Genomic DNA, 13,314 nt, shown 5'->3' on the forward strand with positions numbered 1-13,314 from the left:
CATAGACCCAGGCCTGGGTAATCCATACCTGCACCCTCCTCCCCTCTCAGTGCCCCAACCGGTACAGAGACCAAGGCCTGGGTAATCTGTCCCTGCACCCTCCTCCCCTCTCAGTGCCCCAACCGGTACAGAGACCCAGGCCTGGGTAATCCATACCTGCACCCTCCTCACCTCTCAGTGCCCCAACCGGTACAGAGACCCAGGCCTGGGTAATCCATACCTGCACCCCCCTCCCCCTCTCAGTGCCCCAAACGAACTGATTACATCTCCCCTGCATTCCCGGCCGGTACAGAGACCCAGGCCCGGGTAATCCATACCTGCACCTCCTCCCCCTCTCAGTGCCCTGACCGGTACATAGACCCAGGCCTGGGTAATCCATACCTGCACCTCCTCCCCCTCTCAGTGCCCCGGCCGGTCTGATTACATCTCCCCTGCACTCCCGGCCGGTACAGAGACTCAGGCCTGGATAATCTGTCATCATTCATTAGATTTGCTCCTCATAGATAAGGTACGGAAATCCAGGTGTGAGCGCTGAGAACAATATGGCGTATGGTAACCGCGGTCAGGACGGCTCTGGTGGGTGATCTGAGGACAGAACAAGTGTTAGAGAATGAGGACACTGATCCTGAGGAAGTAACATAAAAGGCCTGAAGGGCTGGTGCAGACCCAGCTCCCGTGCTGCAGACGGGACGGTACACAACGATCTTGGCTCATTTCTGTGGTTCCGTGTTTACCAGCGCACATAAATCTGAGGAGCAATTACCAGGCTACACGTCATACAAATATGGCATGGTGAGGCATGTAACCCTTTGTGGTCTGTAAGAGGAGCGGTGTAGACTTGTGGCCTACCTTGTGTCACACTCTCCCAATTTATGCTACTGTATCTGAAAGGGGCGCTCTCTCTCTCTCTCTGCTGTATATGAAAGGGGTGTTCTCTCTGTCTGCTGTATATGAAAGGGGTGCTCTCTCTGTCTGCTGTATCTGAAAGGGGCGCTCTCTCTGTCTGCTGTATATGAAAGGGGTGATCTCTCTGTCTGCTGTATCTGAAAGGGGCGCTCTCTCTGTCTGCTGTATCTGAAAGGGGCGCTCTCTCTGTCTGCTGTATATGAAAGGGGTGCTCTCTCTGTCTGCTGTATCTGAAAGGGGCGCTCTCTCTGTCTGCTGTATATGAAAGGGGTGATCTCTCTGTCTGCTGTATCTGAAAGGGGCGCTCTCTCTGTCTGCTGTATATGAAAGGGGCGCTCTCTCTGTCTGCTGTATATGAAGGAGTGCTCTCTCTGTCTGCTGTATCTGAAAGGGGTGCTCTCTCTGTCTGCTGTATCTGAAAGGGGTGCTCTCTCTGTCTGCTGTATATGAAAGGGGTGCTCTCTCTGTCTGCTGTATCTGAAAGGGGCGCTCTCTCTGTCTGCTGTATATGAAAGGGGTGCTCTCTTTGTCTGCTGTATATGAAAGGGGTGCTCTCTTTGTCTGCTGTATCTGAAAGGGGCGCTCTCTCTGTCTGCTGTATCTGAAAGGGGTGCTCTCTCTGTCTGCTGTATCTGAAAGGGGTGCTCTCTCTGTCTGCTGTATATAAAAGCGGTGCTCTCTCTGTCTGCTGTATCTGAAAGGGGTGCTCTCTTTGTCTGCTGTATATGAAAGGGGTGCTCTCTTTGTCTGCTGTATATGAAAGGGGTGCTCTCTTTGTCTGCTGTATCTGAAAGGGGTGCTCTCTCTGTCTGCTGTATCTGAAAGGGGCGCTCTCTCTGTCTGCTGTATATGAAAGGGGTGCTCTCTTTGTCTGCTGTATATGAAAGGGGTGCTCTCTTTGTCTGCTGTATCTGAAAGGGGCGCTCTCTCTGTCTGCTGTATCTGAAAGGGGCGCTCTCTCTGTCTGCTGTATTTGAAAGGGGTGCTCTCTCTGTCTGCTGTATCTGAAAGGGGTGCTCTCTCTGTCTGCTATATCTGAAAGGGGCGCTCTCTCTGTCTGCTATATCTGAAAGGGGTGCTCTCTCTGTCTGCTGTATATGAAAGGGGGGCTCTCTCTGTCTGCTGTATCTGAAAGGGGCGCTCTCTCTGTGTGCTGTATCTGAAAGGGGTGCTCTCTCTGGGCGGGATGTACTAAAGCAAAAATGCGGTAAAACCCCCGAAAATGGGGGTTTTACCGCATTTTCATATTTACTAAGACCCTACCGCAGCGTTTTCGGCGTCCAGGGTTTCGCCATCTCTGGATGGCGAAACCCTATAGAAGCCTATGGGCTTCTTTTCGCCGACCGCCGCAACCCGCCGACACCGTCGACCCCCGCCGCAGACGCCGACCCCCCTTCCCCCTGGCTTACCTTCCTCCAGGCTGCCCTGGACCCGGAAGGTAGTGTCCTCCTCCCTCTAGCAACGCAGCCGGACGTCCTTCCGGCTGCAGGGGGGAGGAGGAGGTGCCGGGGGCAGCCTGCTGCTGCTTCCCGGCATCTAGCCAGTGTGGGGACCCCGGGGAGGTGACGGAGACCCCCCGCAGACCACCTAACAGGTATCGCGGGGGGCCTCCGTCACCGCATCACGATGTTGATCGCATATGTTAGTACATATGCGATCAACATCGCTGCGGTAACCGGCGAGGGGCGGCGATGTATGTTAATACATCCCGCCCCCAGTCTGCTGTATATGAAAGGGGTGCTCTCTCTGTCTGCTGTATCTGAAAGGGGCGCTCTCTCTGTTTGCTGTATCTGAAAGGGGCGCTCTCTCTGTCTGCTGTATCTGAAAGGGGCGCTCTCTCTGTCTGCTGTATCCGAAAGGGGCGCTCTCTATGTCTACTGTATCTGAAAGGGGTGCCCTCTCTGTCTGCTGTATCTGAAAGGGGCGTTCTCTCCGTCTGCTGTATCTAAAAGGAGTGCTCTCTCTGCTGTATCTGAAAGGGGTGCTCTCTCTGTCTGCTGTATCTGAAAGGGACGCTCTGTCTGCTGTATCTGAAAAGGGTGCTCTCTCTTTCTGCTGGTTCTGAAAGGGGTGCTCTCTCTCTGTGTGCTGAATATGAAAGGGGTGCTCTCTCTGTCTGCTGTATCTGAAAGGGGTGCTCTCTCTGTCTGCTGTATATGAAAGGGGTGCTCTCTCTGTCTGCTGTATCTGAAAGGGGTGCTCTCTCTGTCTGCTGTATATGAAAGGGGCGCTCTCTCTGTCTGCTGTATCTGAAAGGGGCGCTCTCTCTGTCTGCTGTATCTGAAAGGGGCGTTCTCTCCGTCTGCTGTATCTAAAAGGAGTGCTCTCTCTGCTGTATCTGAAAGGGGTGCTCTCTCTCTGTCTGCTGTATATGAAAGGGGTGCTCTCTCTGTCTGCTGTATCTGAAAGGAGCGCTCTCTCTGTCTGCTGTATATGAAAGAGGTGCTCTCTCTGTCTGCTGTATATGAAAGGGGCGCTCTCTCTGTCTGCTGTATCTGAAAGGGGCGCTCTCTCTGTCTGCTCTATCTGAAAGGGGCGTTCTCTCCGTCTGCTGTATCTAAAAGGAGTGCTCTCTCTGCTGTATCTGAAAGGTGTGCTCTCTTTCTGTCTGCTGTATCTGAAAGGAGCGCTCTCTCTGTCTGCTGTATATGAAAGGGGTGCTCTCTCTGTCTGCTGTATCTGAAAGGGACGCTCTGTCTGCTGTATCTGAAAAGGGTGCTATCTCTTTCTGCTGTATCTGAAAGGGGTGCTCTCTCTCTGTCTGCTGTATATGAAAGGGGCGCTCTCTCTGTCTGCTGTATCTGAAAGGGGTGCTCTCTCTGTCTTCTGTATGTGAAAGGGGTGCTCTCTCTCTCTCTGCTGTATCTGAAAGTGGTGCTCTCTCTCTCTCTGCTGTATGTGAAAGGGGTGCTCTCTCTGTCTGCTGTATCTGAAAGGGGCGTTCTCTGTCTGCTGTATTTGAAAGGGGTGCTCTCTCTGTCTGCTGTATCTGAAAGGGGCGCTCTCTGTCTACTGTATATGAAAGCGGCGCTCTCTCTCTCTGCTGTATGTGAAAGGGGTGCTCTCTGTCTGCTGTATCTGAAAGGGGTGCTCTCTCTGTCTGCTGTATCTGAAAGGGGTGCTCTCTCTACCTGCTGTATGTGAAAAGGGCGCTCTCTCTGTCTGCTGTATCTGAAAGGGGCGCTCTCTCTGCTGTATCTGAAAGGGGTGATCTCTCTGTCTGCTGTATCTGAAAGGGGCGCTCTCTCTCTGCTGTATCTGAAAGGGGTGCTCTCTATTTCTGCTGTATATGAAAGGGGCGCTCTCTCTGTCTGCTGTATCTGAAAGGGGTGCTCTCTCTCTGCTGTATCTGAAAGGGGTGCTCTCTCTATCTGCTCTATCTGAAAGGGGTGCTCTCTCTGTCTGCTGTATCTGAAAGGTACGCTCTCTTTCTCTAATGTATCTGAAAGGGGTGCTCTCTATTTCTGCTGTATCTGAAAGGGGCGCTCTCTCTGTCTGCTGTATCTGAAATGGGAGCTCTCTCTCTGCTGTATATGAAAGGGGTGCTCTCTCTGTTTGCTGTATCTGAAAGGGGTGCTCTCTCTCTGTCTGCTGTATCTGAAAGGGGTCCTCTCTCTGTCTGCTTTTATCTGAAAGGGGTTCTCTCTCTGTCTGCTGTATCTGAAAGGGGTGCTCTCTCTGTCTGCTGTATATGAAAGGGGTGCTCTCTCTGTCTGCTGTATCTGAAAGGGGTGCTCTCTCTGTCTGCTGTATCTGAAAGGGGTGCTCTCTGCTGTATATGAAAGGGGTGCTCTCTCTGCTGTATCTGAAAGGGGCGCTCTCTCTGTCTGCTGTATCTGAAAGGGGTGCTCTCTCTCTGCTGTATCTGAAAGGGGCGCTCTCTCTGTCTGCTGTATATGAAAGGGGTGCTCTCTCTGTCTGCTGTATATGAAAGGGATGCTCTCTCTGTCTGCTGTATATGAAAGGGGTGCTCTCTCTGCTGTATCTGAAAGGGGCGCTCTCTCTGTCTGCTGTATCTGAAAGGGGTGCTCTCTCTCTGCTGTATCTGAAAGGGGCGATCTCTCTCTGCTGTATCTGAAAGGGGTGCTCAGAGCCGGCCATAGGCATAGGCAAACTAGGCAATTGCCTAGAGCATTTGATATGCCCAGGGGCATCAGCAGCTTCTGCTGATTAAAATGATATGCAGCATGCCTATATTCTGTGTGTAGCATTTCATATGCAGATACAGCCACAGTCTCACTCAGTATATAGGCATGCTGCATATCATTTTAATCAGCAGAAGCTGCTTGTGCATCCTAGCCACATAGCGATGCAAATAAGATGCATTTTCATAAAAAAAGGTGCCCAACATTAGCATTGAGGCAAGATTTATGAGGACACATCTGTATCCAAGCAGAGGCAGAGGTCACAGTGTTAGTGGAAGTGTGAGTGCTGTGTGCATGTGAGTGGGTTGGTTGTGCAGTAGTGTTCAGAATATGTGTAAGGAGCATTACGTGTGTCATGAAAAATTTATTAATAATGTACAACATATGTGTAAGTGGTACTATGTGTGTCATTACGTGTATAAGGGCATTAATAATGTGCGCCATTTGTGTAACAGGGTTATACTGTATGTGTGTCATTATGGGGGTAATTCCAAGTTGATCGCAGCAGGAATTTTTTAAGCAGTTGGGCAAAACCATGTGCACTGCAGGGGAGGCAGATATAACATGTGCAGAGAGAGTTAGATTTGGGTGGGGTGTATTCAATCTGCAATCTAAATTGCAGTGTAAAAATAAAGCATCCAGTATTTACCCTGCACAGAAACAAAATAACCCACCCAAATCTAACTCTCTCTGCAAATGTTATATCTGCCCCCCCTGCAGTGCACATGGTTTTGCCCAACTGCTAAAAAAATTCCTGCTGCGATCAACTTGGAATTACCCCCAATGTGTATAGGGGCACTAATAATGTGCAGCAAATGTGTAGGGGGCACTATGTATGTCATTATGTGTATAAGGGCATTAATAATGTGCAACATATGTGTAAAGGGCACTATGTGTGTCATTATGTGTATAAGGGCATTAATAATGTGCGGCATATGTGTAAGGGACATTATGTGTAAAAGGGCATTAATAAAGGTTGTCATAATGTGTAAGGCGCATTATGTTTATAAGGACATCAATAATGTGTCTCATATGTGTAAGGGGCATTACTGTGTGGAATTATGTGTATAAATGCATTACCAATGAGTGGCATCATTATGTGTATAAGGTGCTCTACTATGTGGCGTTGCGTATATAAAGGGCACTACTGTGTGGTCTAATGTGAATAAAGAGCAATAGGGTGTGGTGTAATTTGAATAAGAACAATTCAGTGTGATATAATGTAAATAAGGGGCTCTACTGTGAGGAGTAACGTTTAAGGTAAAGTAATGCTGCTTTCAGATCGCAAATGCCGGATCCCACCCGGTAAGAGAAACGTGTCCTTACCGGGTGGGATCCGGCATTTGCGCTCCTTTGCTGGCTTTCCGACCCGGCAATATACCGGGTCGGTTGCCATAGCAACGGAGGGCGCAGCAGCAGCAGGGGCGGGGGTGGAGGCGGCGCTGGGAGATGAGCTCATCTCCTGCGCCGCCTCTTCCTATGCTGTGAATGTGAGCCGTGTCGCATCAGAACGGCTCCCATTCACACTGCACCTGACCCGGTATTCAACCCGGTAATAACCCTTCTTTTTTACCGGGTTGAATTACCGGATCAGGCGACCCGCTAATTCAGCAAAGGAGCTTTCACATCGCACACTGACCCGTTTCGACACGGCAATATGCGCTCTCTCTGTCTGCTGTATATGAAAGGGGCGCTCTCTCTGACTGCTGTATATGAAAGGGGCGCTCTCTCTGTCTGCTGTATCTGAAAGGGGCGCTCTCTCTGTCTGCTGTATCTGAAAGGGGCGCTCTCTCTGTCTGCTGTATCTGAAAGGGGTGCTCCCTCTGTCTGCTGTATATGAAAGGGGTGTTCTCTCTGTCTGCTGTATATGAAAGGGGTGCTCTCTCTGTCTGCTGTATCTGAAAGGGGCGCTCTCTCTGTCTGCTGTATATGAAAGGGGTGCTCTCTCTCCCTGCTGTATCTGAAAGGGGTGTTCTCTCTCTGCTGTATATGAAAGGGGCGCTCTCTCTGTCTGCTGTATCTGAAAGGGGCGCTCTCTCTGCTGTATCTGAAAGTGGTGCTATCTCTGTCTGCTGTATCTGTAAGGGGTGCTCTCTCTGTCTGCTGTATCTGAAAGGGGCGCTCTCTCTGTCTGCTGTATCTGAAAGGGGTGCTCTCTCTCTGCTGTATATGAAAGGGGTGCTCTCTCTGTCTGCTGTATCTGAAAGGGGTGCTCTCTCTGCTGTATCTGAAAGGGGCGCTCTCTCTGTCTGCTGTATCTGAAAGGGGTGCTCTCTCTCTGCTGTATATGAAAGGGGTGCTCTCTCTGTCTGCTGTATCTGAAAGGGGTGCTCTCTCTCTGCTGTATATGAAAGGGGCGCTCTCTCTGTCTGCTGTATCTGAAAGGGGTGTTCTCTCTGTCTGCTGTATCTGAAAGGGGTGCTCTCTCTGCTGTATCTGAAAGGGGCGCTCTCTCTGTCTGCTGTATCTGAAAGGGGTGCTCTCTGTCTGCTGTATCTGAAAGGGGCGCTCTCTCTGTCTGCTGTATATGAAAGGGGTGCTCTCTCTCTCTGCTGTATCTGAAAGGGGCGCTCTCTCTGTCTGCTGTATCTGAAAGGGGTGCTCTCTCTGCAGAGGCAGAACTCTGGGAGGCAACGGAGTCATCTGCCGCCGGGCTCCTGCTCTGAAGGGGGGCACCTCTCCTCCCATTCTGTGACTCCATTGAATTGAATTAAGTTAATTGCAAATCACACCCTCTTTATTATACTGAATATACACATTTTACAAGTGTCACACCCAGGATTAGAAACCACAACCTATTACACTGGAAGCAGACACCTTACTGATGAAGCTTTTGCTCCTGTATAGGAAATATGAGAATTTTAACTATATGAAGATACTTCTCTGACAATTACATGTAACTTCATATAGTTAGAATTCTCATGCTTCCTGTACAGGAGCAAATAAATCCATCAGTAAAGTGTCTGCTGTTAGTGTAACAGGTCATGGGTTCTAATCCTGGGTATGACTGCTAAGAAATGTGTGATTTAAAATAAAAGACAATTAAATGTATAAATACAGTATATACATTTTTTTAAGAACACTCCATACACACACACACACACACACACACACACACACACACACACACACACACACACAATACGCACACATACACACATATATTTATCTTAATATAGAAAATAGGGGGGCACCAATATTTATCTTGCCTCCGGGCAACTGGGACGAACTTACGCCACTGTCTCTCTGTCTGCTGTATATGAAAGGGGTGCTCTCTCTGTCTGCTGTATCTGAAAGGGGTGTTCTCTCTGTCTGCTGTATCTGAAAGGGGTGCTCTCTCTGCTGTATCTGAAAGGGGTGCTCTCTCTCTGCTGTATATGAAAGGGGTGCTCTCTCTGTCTGCTGTATCTGAAAGGGGTGCTCTCTCTGCTGTATCTGAAAGGGGCGCTCTCTCTGTCTGCTGTATCTGAAAGGGGTGCTCTCTCTCTGCTGTATATGAAAGGGGTGCTCTCTCTGTCTGCTGTATCTGAAAGGGGTGCTCTCTCTCTGCTGTATATGAAAGGGGCGCTCTCTCTGTCTGCTGTATATGAAAGGGGTGCTCTCTCTGTCTGCTGTATCTGAAAGGGGTGTTCTCTCTGTCTGCTGTATCTGAAAGGGGTGCTCTCTCTGCTGTATCTGAAAGGGGAGCTCTCTCTGTCTGCTGTATCTGAAAGGGGTGCTCTCTCTCTGCTGTATATGAAAGGGGCGCTCTCTCTGTCTGCTGTATATGAAAGGGGTGCTCTCTCTCTCTGCTGTATCTGAAAGGGGCGCTCTCTCTGTCTGCTGTATCTGAAAGGGGTGCTCTCTCTGTCTGCTGTATATGAAAGGGGTACTCTCTCTGTCTGCTGTATCTGAAAGGGGTGTTCTCTCTGTCTGCTGTATCTGAAAGGGGTGCTCTCTCTGCTGTATCTGAAAGGGGTGCTCTCTCTGTCTGCTGTATCTGAAAGGGGTGCTCTCTCTGTCTGCTGTATATGAAAGGGGTGCTCTCTGTCTGCTGTATCTGAATGGGGTGCTCTCTCTGTCTGCTGTATCTGAAAGGGGTGCTCTCTCTCTGTTGTATATGAAAGGGGTGCTCTCTCTGTCTGCTGTATCTGAAAGGGGTGCTCTCTCTGTCTGCTGTATATGAAAGGGGTGCTCTCTCTGTCTGCTGTATCTGAAAGGGATGCTCTCTCTGTCTGCTGTATATGAAAGGGGTGCTCTCTATGTCTGCTGTATCTGAATGGGGCGCTCTCTCTGTCTGCTGTATCTGAAAGGGGTGCTCTCTCTCTGCTGTATATGAAAGGGGTGCTCTCTCTCTCAGCTGTATATGAAAGGGGTGCTCTCTCTGTCTGCTGCATCTGAAAGGGGCGTTCTCTCTGTCTGCTGTTTTTGAAAAGGGTGCTCTCTCTGTCTGCTATATCTGAAAGTGGTGCTCTCTCTGTCTGCTGTATATGAAAGGGGTGCTCTCTCTGTCAGCTGTATCTGAAAGGGGTGCTCTCTATGTCTGCTGTATCTGAAAGGGGCGTTCTCTCTGTCTGCTGTATTTGAAAGGGGTGCTCTCTCTGTCTGCTGTATCTGAAAGGGGTGCTCTATCTGTCTGCTGTATATGAAAGGGGTGCTCTCTCTGTCTGTTGTATCTGAAAGGGGTGCTCTCTCTGTCTGCTGTATCTGAAAGGGGCGCTCTCTCTGTCTGCTTTATATGAAAGGGGTGCTCTCTCTGTCTGCTGTATCTGAAAGGGGTGCTCTCTCTGTCTGCTGTATCTGAAAGGGGCGCTCTCTCTGTTTGCTGTATTTAAAAGGGGCGCTCTCTCTGTCTGCTGTATATGAAAGGGGTGCTCTCTCTGTCTGCTGTACATGAAAGGGGCGCTCTCTCTGTCTGCTGTATATGAAAGGGGCGCTCTCTCTGTCTGCTGTATCTGAAAGGGGTGCTCTCTCTCTCTCTGCTGTATCTGAAAGGGGCGCTCTCTCTCTCTCTGCTGTATCTGAAAGGGGCGCTCTCTCTGTCTGCTGTATATGAAAGGGGCGCTCTCTCTGTCTGCTGTATCTGAAAGGGGTGCTCTCTCTGTCTGCTGTATGTGAAAGGGGTGCTCTCTCTGTCTGCTGTATATGAAAGGGGTGATCTCTCTCTCTGCTGTATCTGAAAGGGGTGCTCTCTCTGCTGTATATGAAAGGGGCGCTCTCTCTCTCTCTGCTGTATCTGAAAGGGGTGCTCTCTCTGTCTGCTGTATCTGAAAGGGGAGCTCTCTCTGTCTGCTGTATCTGAAAGGGGTACTCTCTCTGTCTGCTGTATCTGAAAGGGGTGCTCTCTCTCTGTCTGCTGTATCTGAAAGGGGAGCTCTCTCTGTCTGCTGTATCTGAAAGGGGTGCTCTCTCTGTCTGCTGTATCTGAAAGGGGTGCTCTCTCTCTGTCTGCTGTATGTGAAAGGGGTGCTCTCTCTGTTTGCTGTATATGAAAGGGGTGATCTCTCTCTCTGCTGTATCTGAAAGGGGTGCTCTCTCTGCTGTATATGAAAGGGGCGCTCTCTCTCTCTCTGCTGTATCTGAAAGGGGCGCTCTCTCTGTCTGCTGTATCTGAAAGGGGTGCTCTCTCTCTCTCTGCTGTATCTGAAAGGGGCGCTCTCTCTCTCTCTGCTGTATCTGAAAGGGGCGCTCTCTCTGTCTGCTGTATATGAAAGGGGCGCTCTCTCTGTCTGCTGTATCTGAAAGGGGTGCTCTCTCTGTCTGCTGTATGTGAAAGGGGTGCTCTCTCTGTCTGCTGTATATGAAAGGGGTGATCTCTCTCTCTGCTGTATCTGAAAGGGGTGCTCTCTCTGCTGTATATGAAAGGGGCGCTCTCTCTCTCTCTGCTGTATCTGAAAGGGGTGCTCTCTCTGTCTGCTGTATCTGAAAGGGGAGCTCTCTCTGTCTGCTGTATCTGAAAGGGGTACTCTCTCTGTCTGCTGTATCTGAAAGGGGTGCTCTCTCTCTGTCTGCTGTATCTGAAAGGGGAGCTCTCTCTGTCTGCTGTATCTGAAAGGGGTGCTCTCTCTGTCTGCTGTATCTGAAAGGGGTGCTCTCTCTCTGTCTGCTGTATGTGAAAGGGGTGCTCTCTCTGTTTGCTGTATATGAAAGGGGTGATCTCTCTCTCTGCTGTATCTGAACGGGGTGCTCTCTCTGCTGTATATGAAAGGGGCGCTCTCTCTCTCTCTGCTGTATCTGAAAGGGGCGCTCTCTCTGTCTGCTGTATCTGAAAGGGGTGCTCTCTCTGTCTGCTGTATGTGAAAGGGGTGCTCTCTCTGTCTGCTGTATATGAAAGGGGTGATCTCTCTCTCTGCTGTATCTGAAAGGGGTGCTCTCTCTGCTGTATATGAAAGGGGCGCTCTCTCTCTCTCTCTGCTGTATCTGAAAGGGGTGCTCTCTCTGTCTGCTGTATCTGAAAGGGGAGCTCTCTCTGTCTGCTGTATCTGAAAGGGGTGCTCTCTCTGTCTGCTGTATATGAAAGGGGTGCTCTCTCTCTGCTGTATCTGAAAGGGGTGCTCTCTATGTCTGCTGTATATGAAAGGGGAGCTCTCTCTCTCTGCTGTATCTGAAAGGGGTGCTCTCTCTCTGCTGTACTAAGTTGAAAGGGGTGCTCTCTCTGTCTGCTGTATCTGAAAGGGGTGCTCTCTCTCTGCTGTATCTGAAAGGGGTACTCTCTCTGTCTGCTGTATCTGAAAGGGGCGCTCTCTCTGTCTGCTGTCAATGAAAGGGGCACTCTCTCTGTCTGCTGTATCTGAAAGGGGTGCTCTCTCTGTCTGCTGTATCTGAAAGGGGTGCTCTCTCTGTTATACCCTGCTAAGCCTCCTTCGTGCATTATCTGTATATAATGCTTAGTTATGTTATTATTAAAAATATGTGGTGTCAATATAGATAATAAAAGTTAATATATGTACAAATGCCCTCATAGAGAGATATAAGAAGATTCCCATAAATTGCTCTCATGGAAAGCATTATGTTGGGTAATAATCCCCCTCACAGAGGGGAGTTGAGTGTGTCAGTCCCTATGCAAACTTAAGAGACTGTTCCACTGTCTAACTTCAAAAAAGGGGAGATGGCATGAGACTGGGTTTGTGGGGGCCAGCTCGTGGCAGTTACAGTGGCGGGACTGATCCGGGTACCCTGGAGGGAGATGATATAAGAGGACTGAAGAGGAACCGTTGGGAGTTGGTGACGGGAGGTGAGGAGACTGAAACAGAGCGGTGTACAGTAAAGGAGTCTACCTAGAAAAGAGGTGCGTCACACCCGATTCCCCGGCTTACCGTGGAGAGAGAGTCCCGGCGGCTTCGGTGCTGAGAGAGAGTCCCGGCGGCTTCAGTGCAGTGAGACCCGCGGAGACGGAAGACACAGTGCGGCTAAGCAGTGGGCGGCGGCAGCGGGATCTCGTCATCCGGCAGAGGCGGCAGCATCGTTAGTCCCTCCCGCAAGGCGGAACAGAGGAGGCGGCCCAGGAGATGATCTAGTCTGGCTGGGCGGTGATAGCCGCATCTGTGCCTGCCCTAAGGCGGAACGGAGGAGGCGGCCAGCAATAGTGAGTAGTCCAACGTGGCAGTGACATTGACATCGGTACCTCCCTCAGGGCGGACAAAAGGAGGCTTGAAATCGTGAGTGACAGCCTCATGTAAGGTACATCACAGCAGCAGTTCAGTCAGGGACTTCTCCTAGTTGAATTAATAACCTAAGAGAAAGATAAATACTGTCAATACACAGTTACCATTCTTTGTAACCAGTTGATTATACACACATTACCCCTCTGGACTCTCATATCGTGAGGAAGTCTCCAAGTTTAGTGAATTCAACAGTGGTAACACTTAGTAAGTGTCATCAGGAGTTCATCAGAGAGGATAGTAGCGCTCTATTGACTAATACCTTACTAAGGCCTGATCTCTACATAAATAGTCTAACATTGCCTGTAGATACAGTATTAAACAGGGAAGTCTGAAGTGTTACAGTATCAGCCAGGACTATATTTAATGCTTAGCTGCCAGCGAGAAGTCCACTAACCAAGTTCCTACTAGCTAGGAGGATAACAGCGGTATATTCACCTTTTTCCCGGTACCAGAAGACTAGTAGAACGAGCGCAGGAATACAAATTAGCTACTTCGTGGCCACCGACAAATACTTTTACTCTTCACAAGTTACCGCAGGAAAACAAGAGTTTAGATTTAACCTCAAACGTTACAGCGTATGAACCTTAACAACTCATATCTGAAGTAGAAACAGGGAACAC

This window comes from Pseudophryne corroboree, chromosome 3, assembly GCF_028390025.1.
Source record: "Pseudophryne corroboree isolate aPseCor3 chromosome 3, aPseCor3.hap2, whole genome shotgun sequence".
NCBI classification, from domain to species: Eukaryota; Metazoa; Chordata; class Amphibia; order Anura; family Myobatrachidae; genus Pseudophryne; species Pseudophryne corroboree.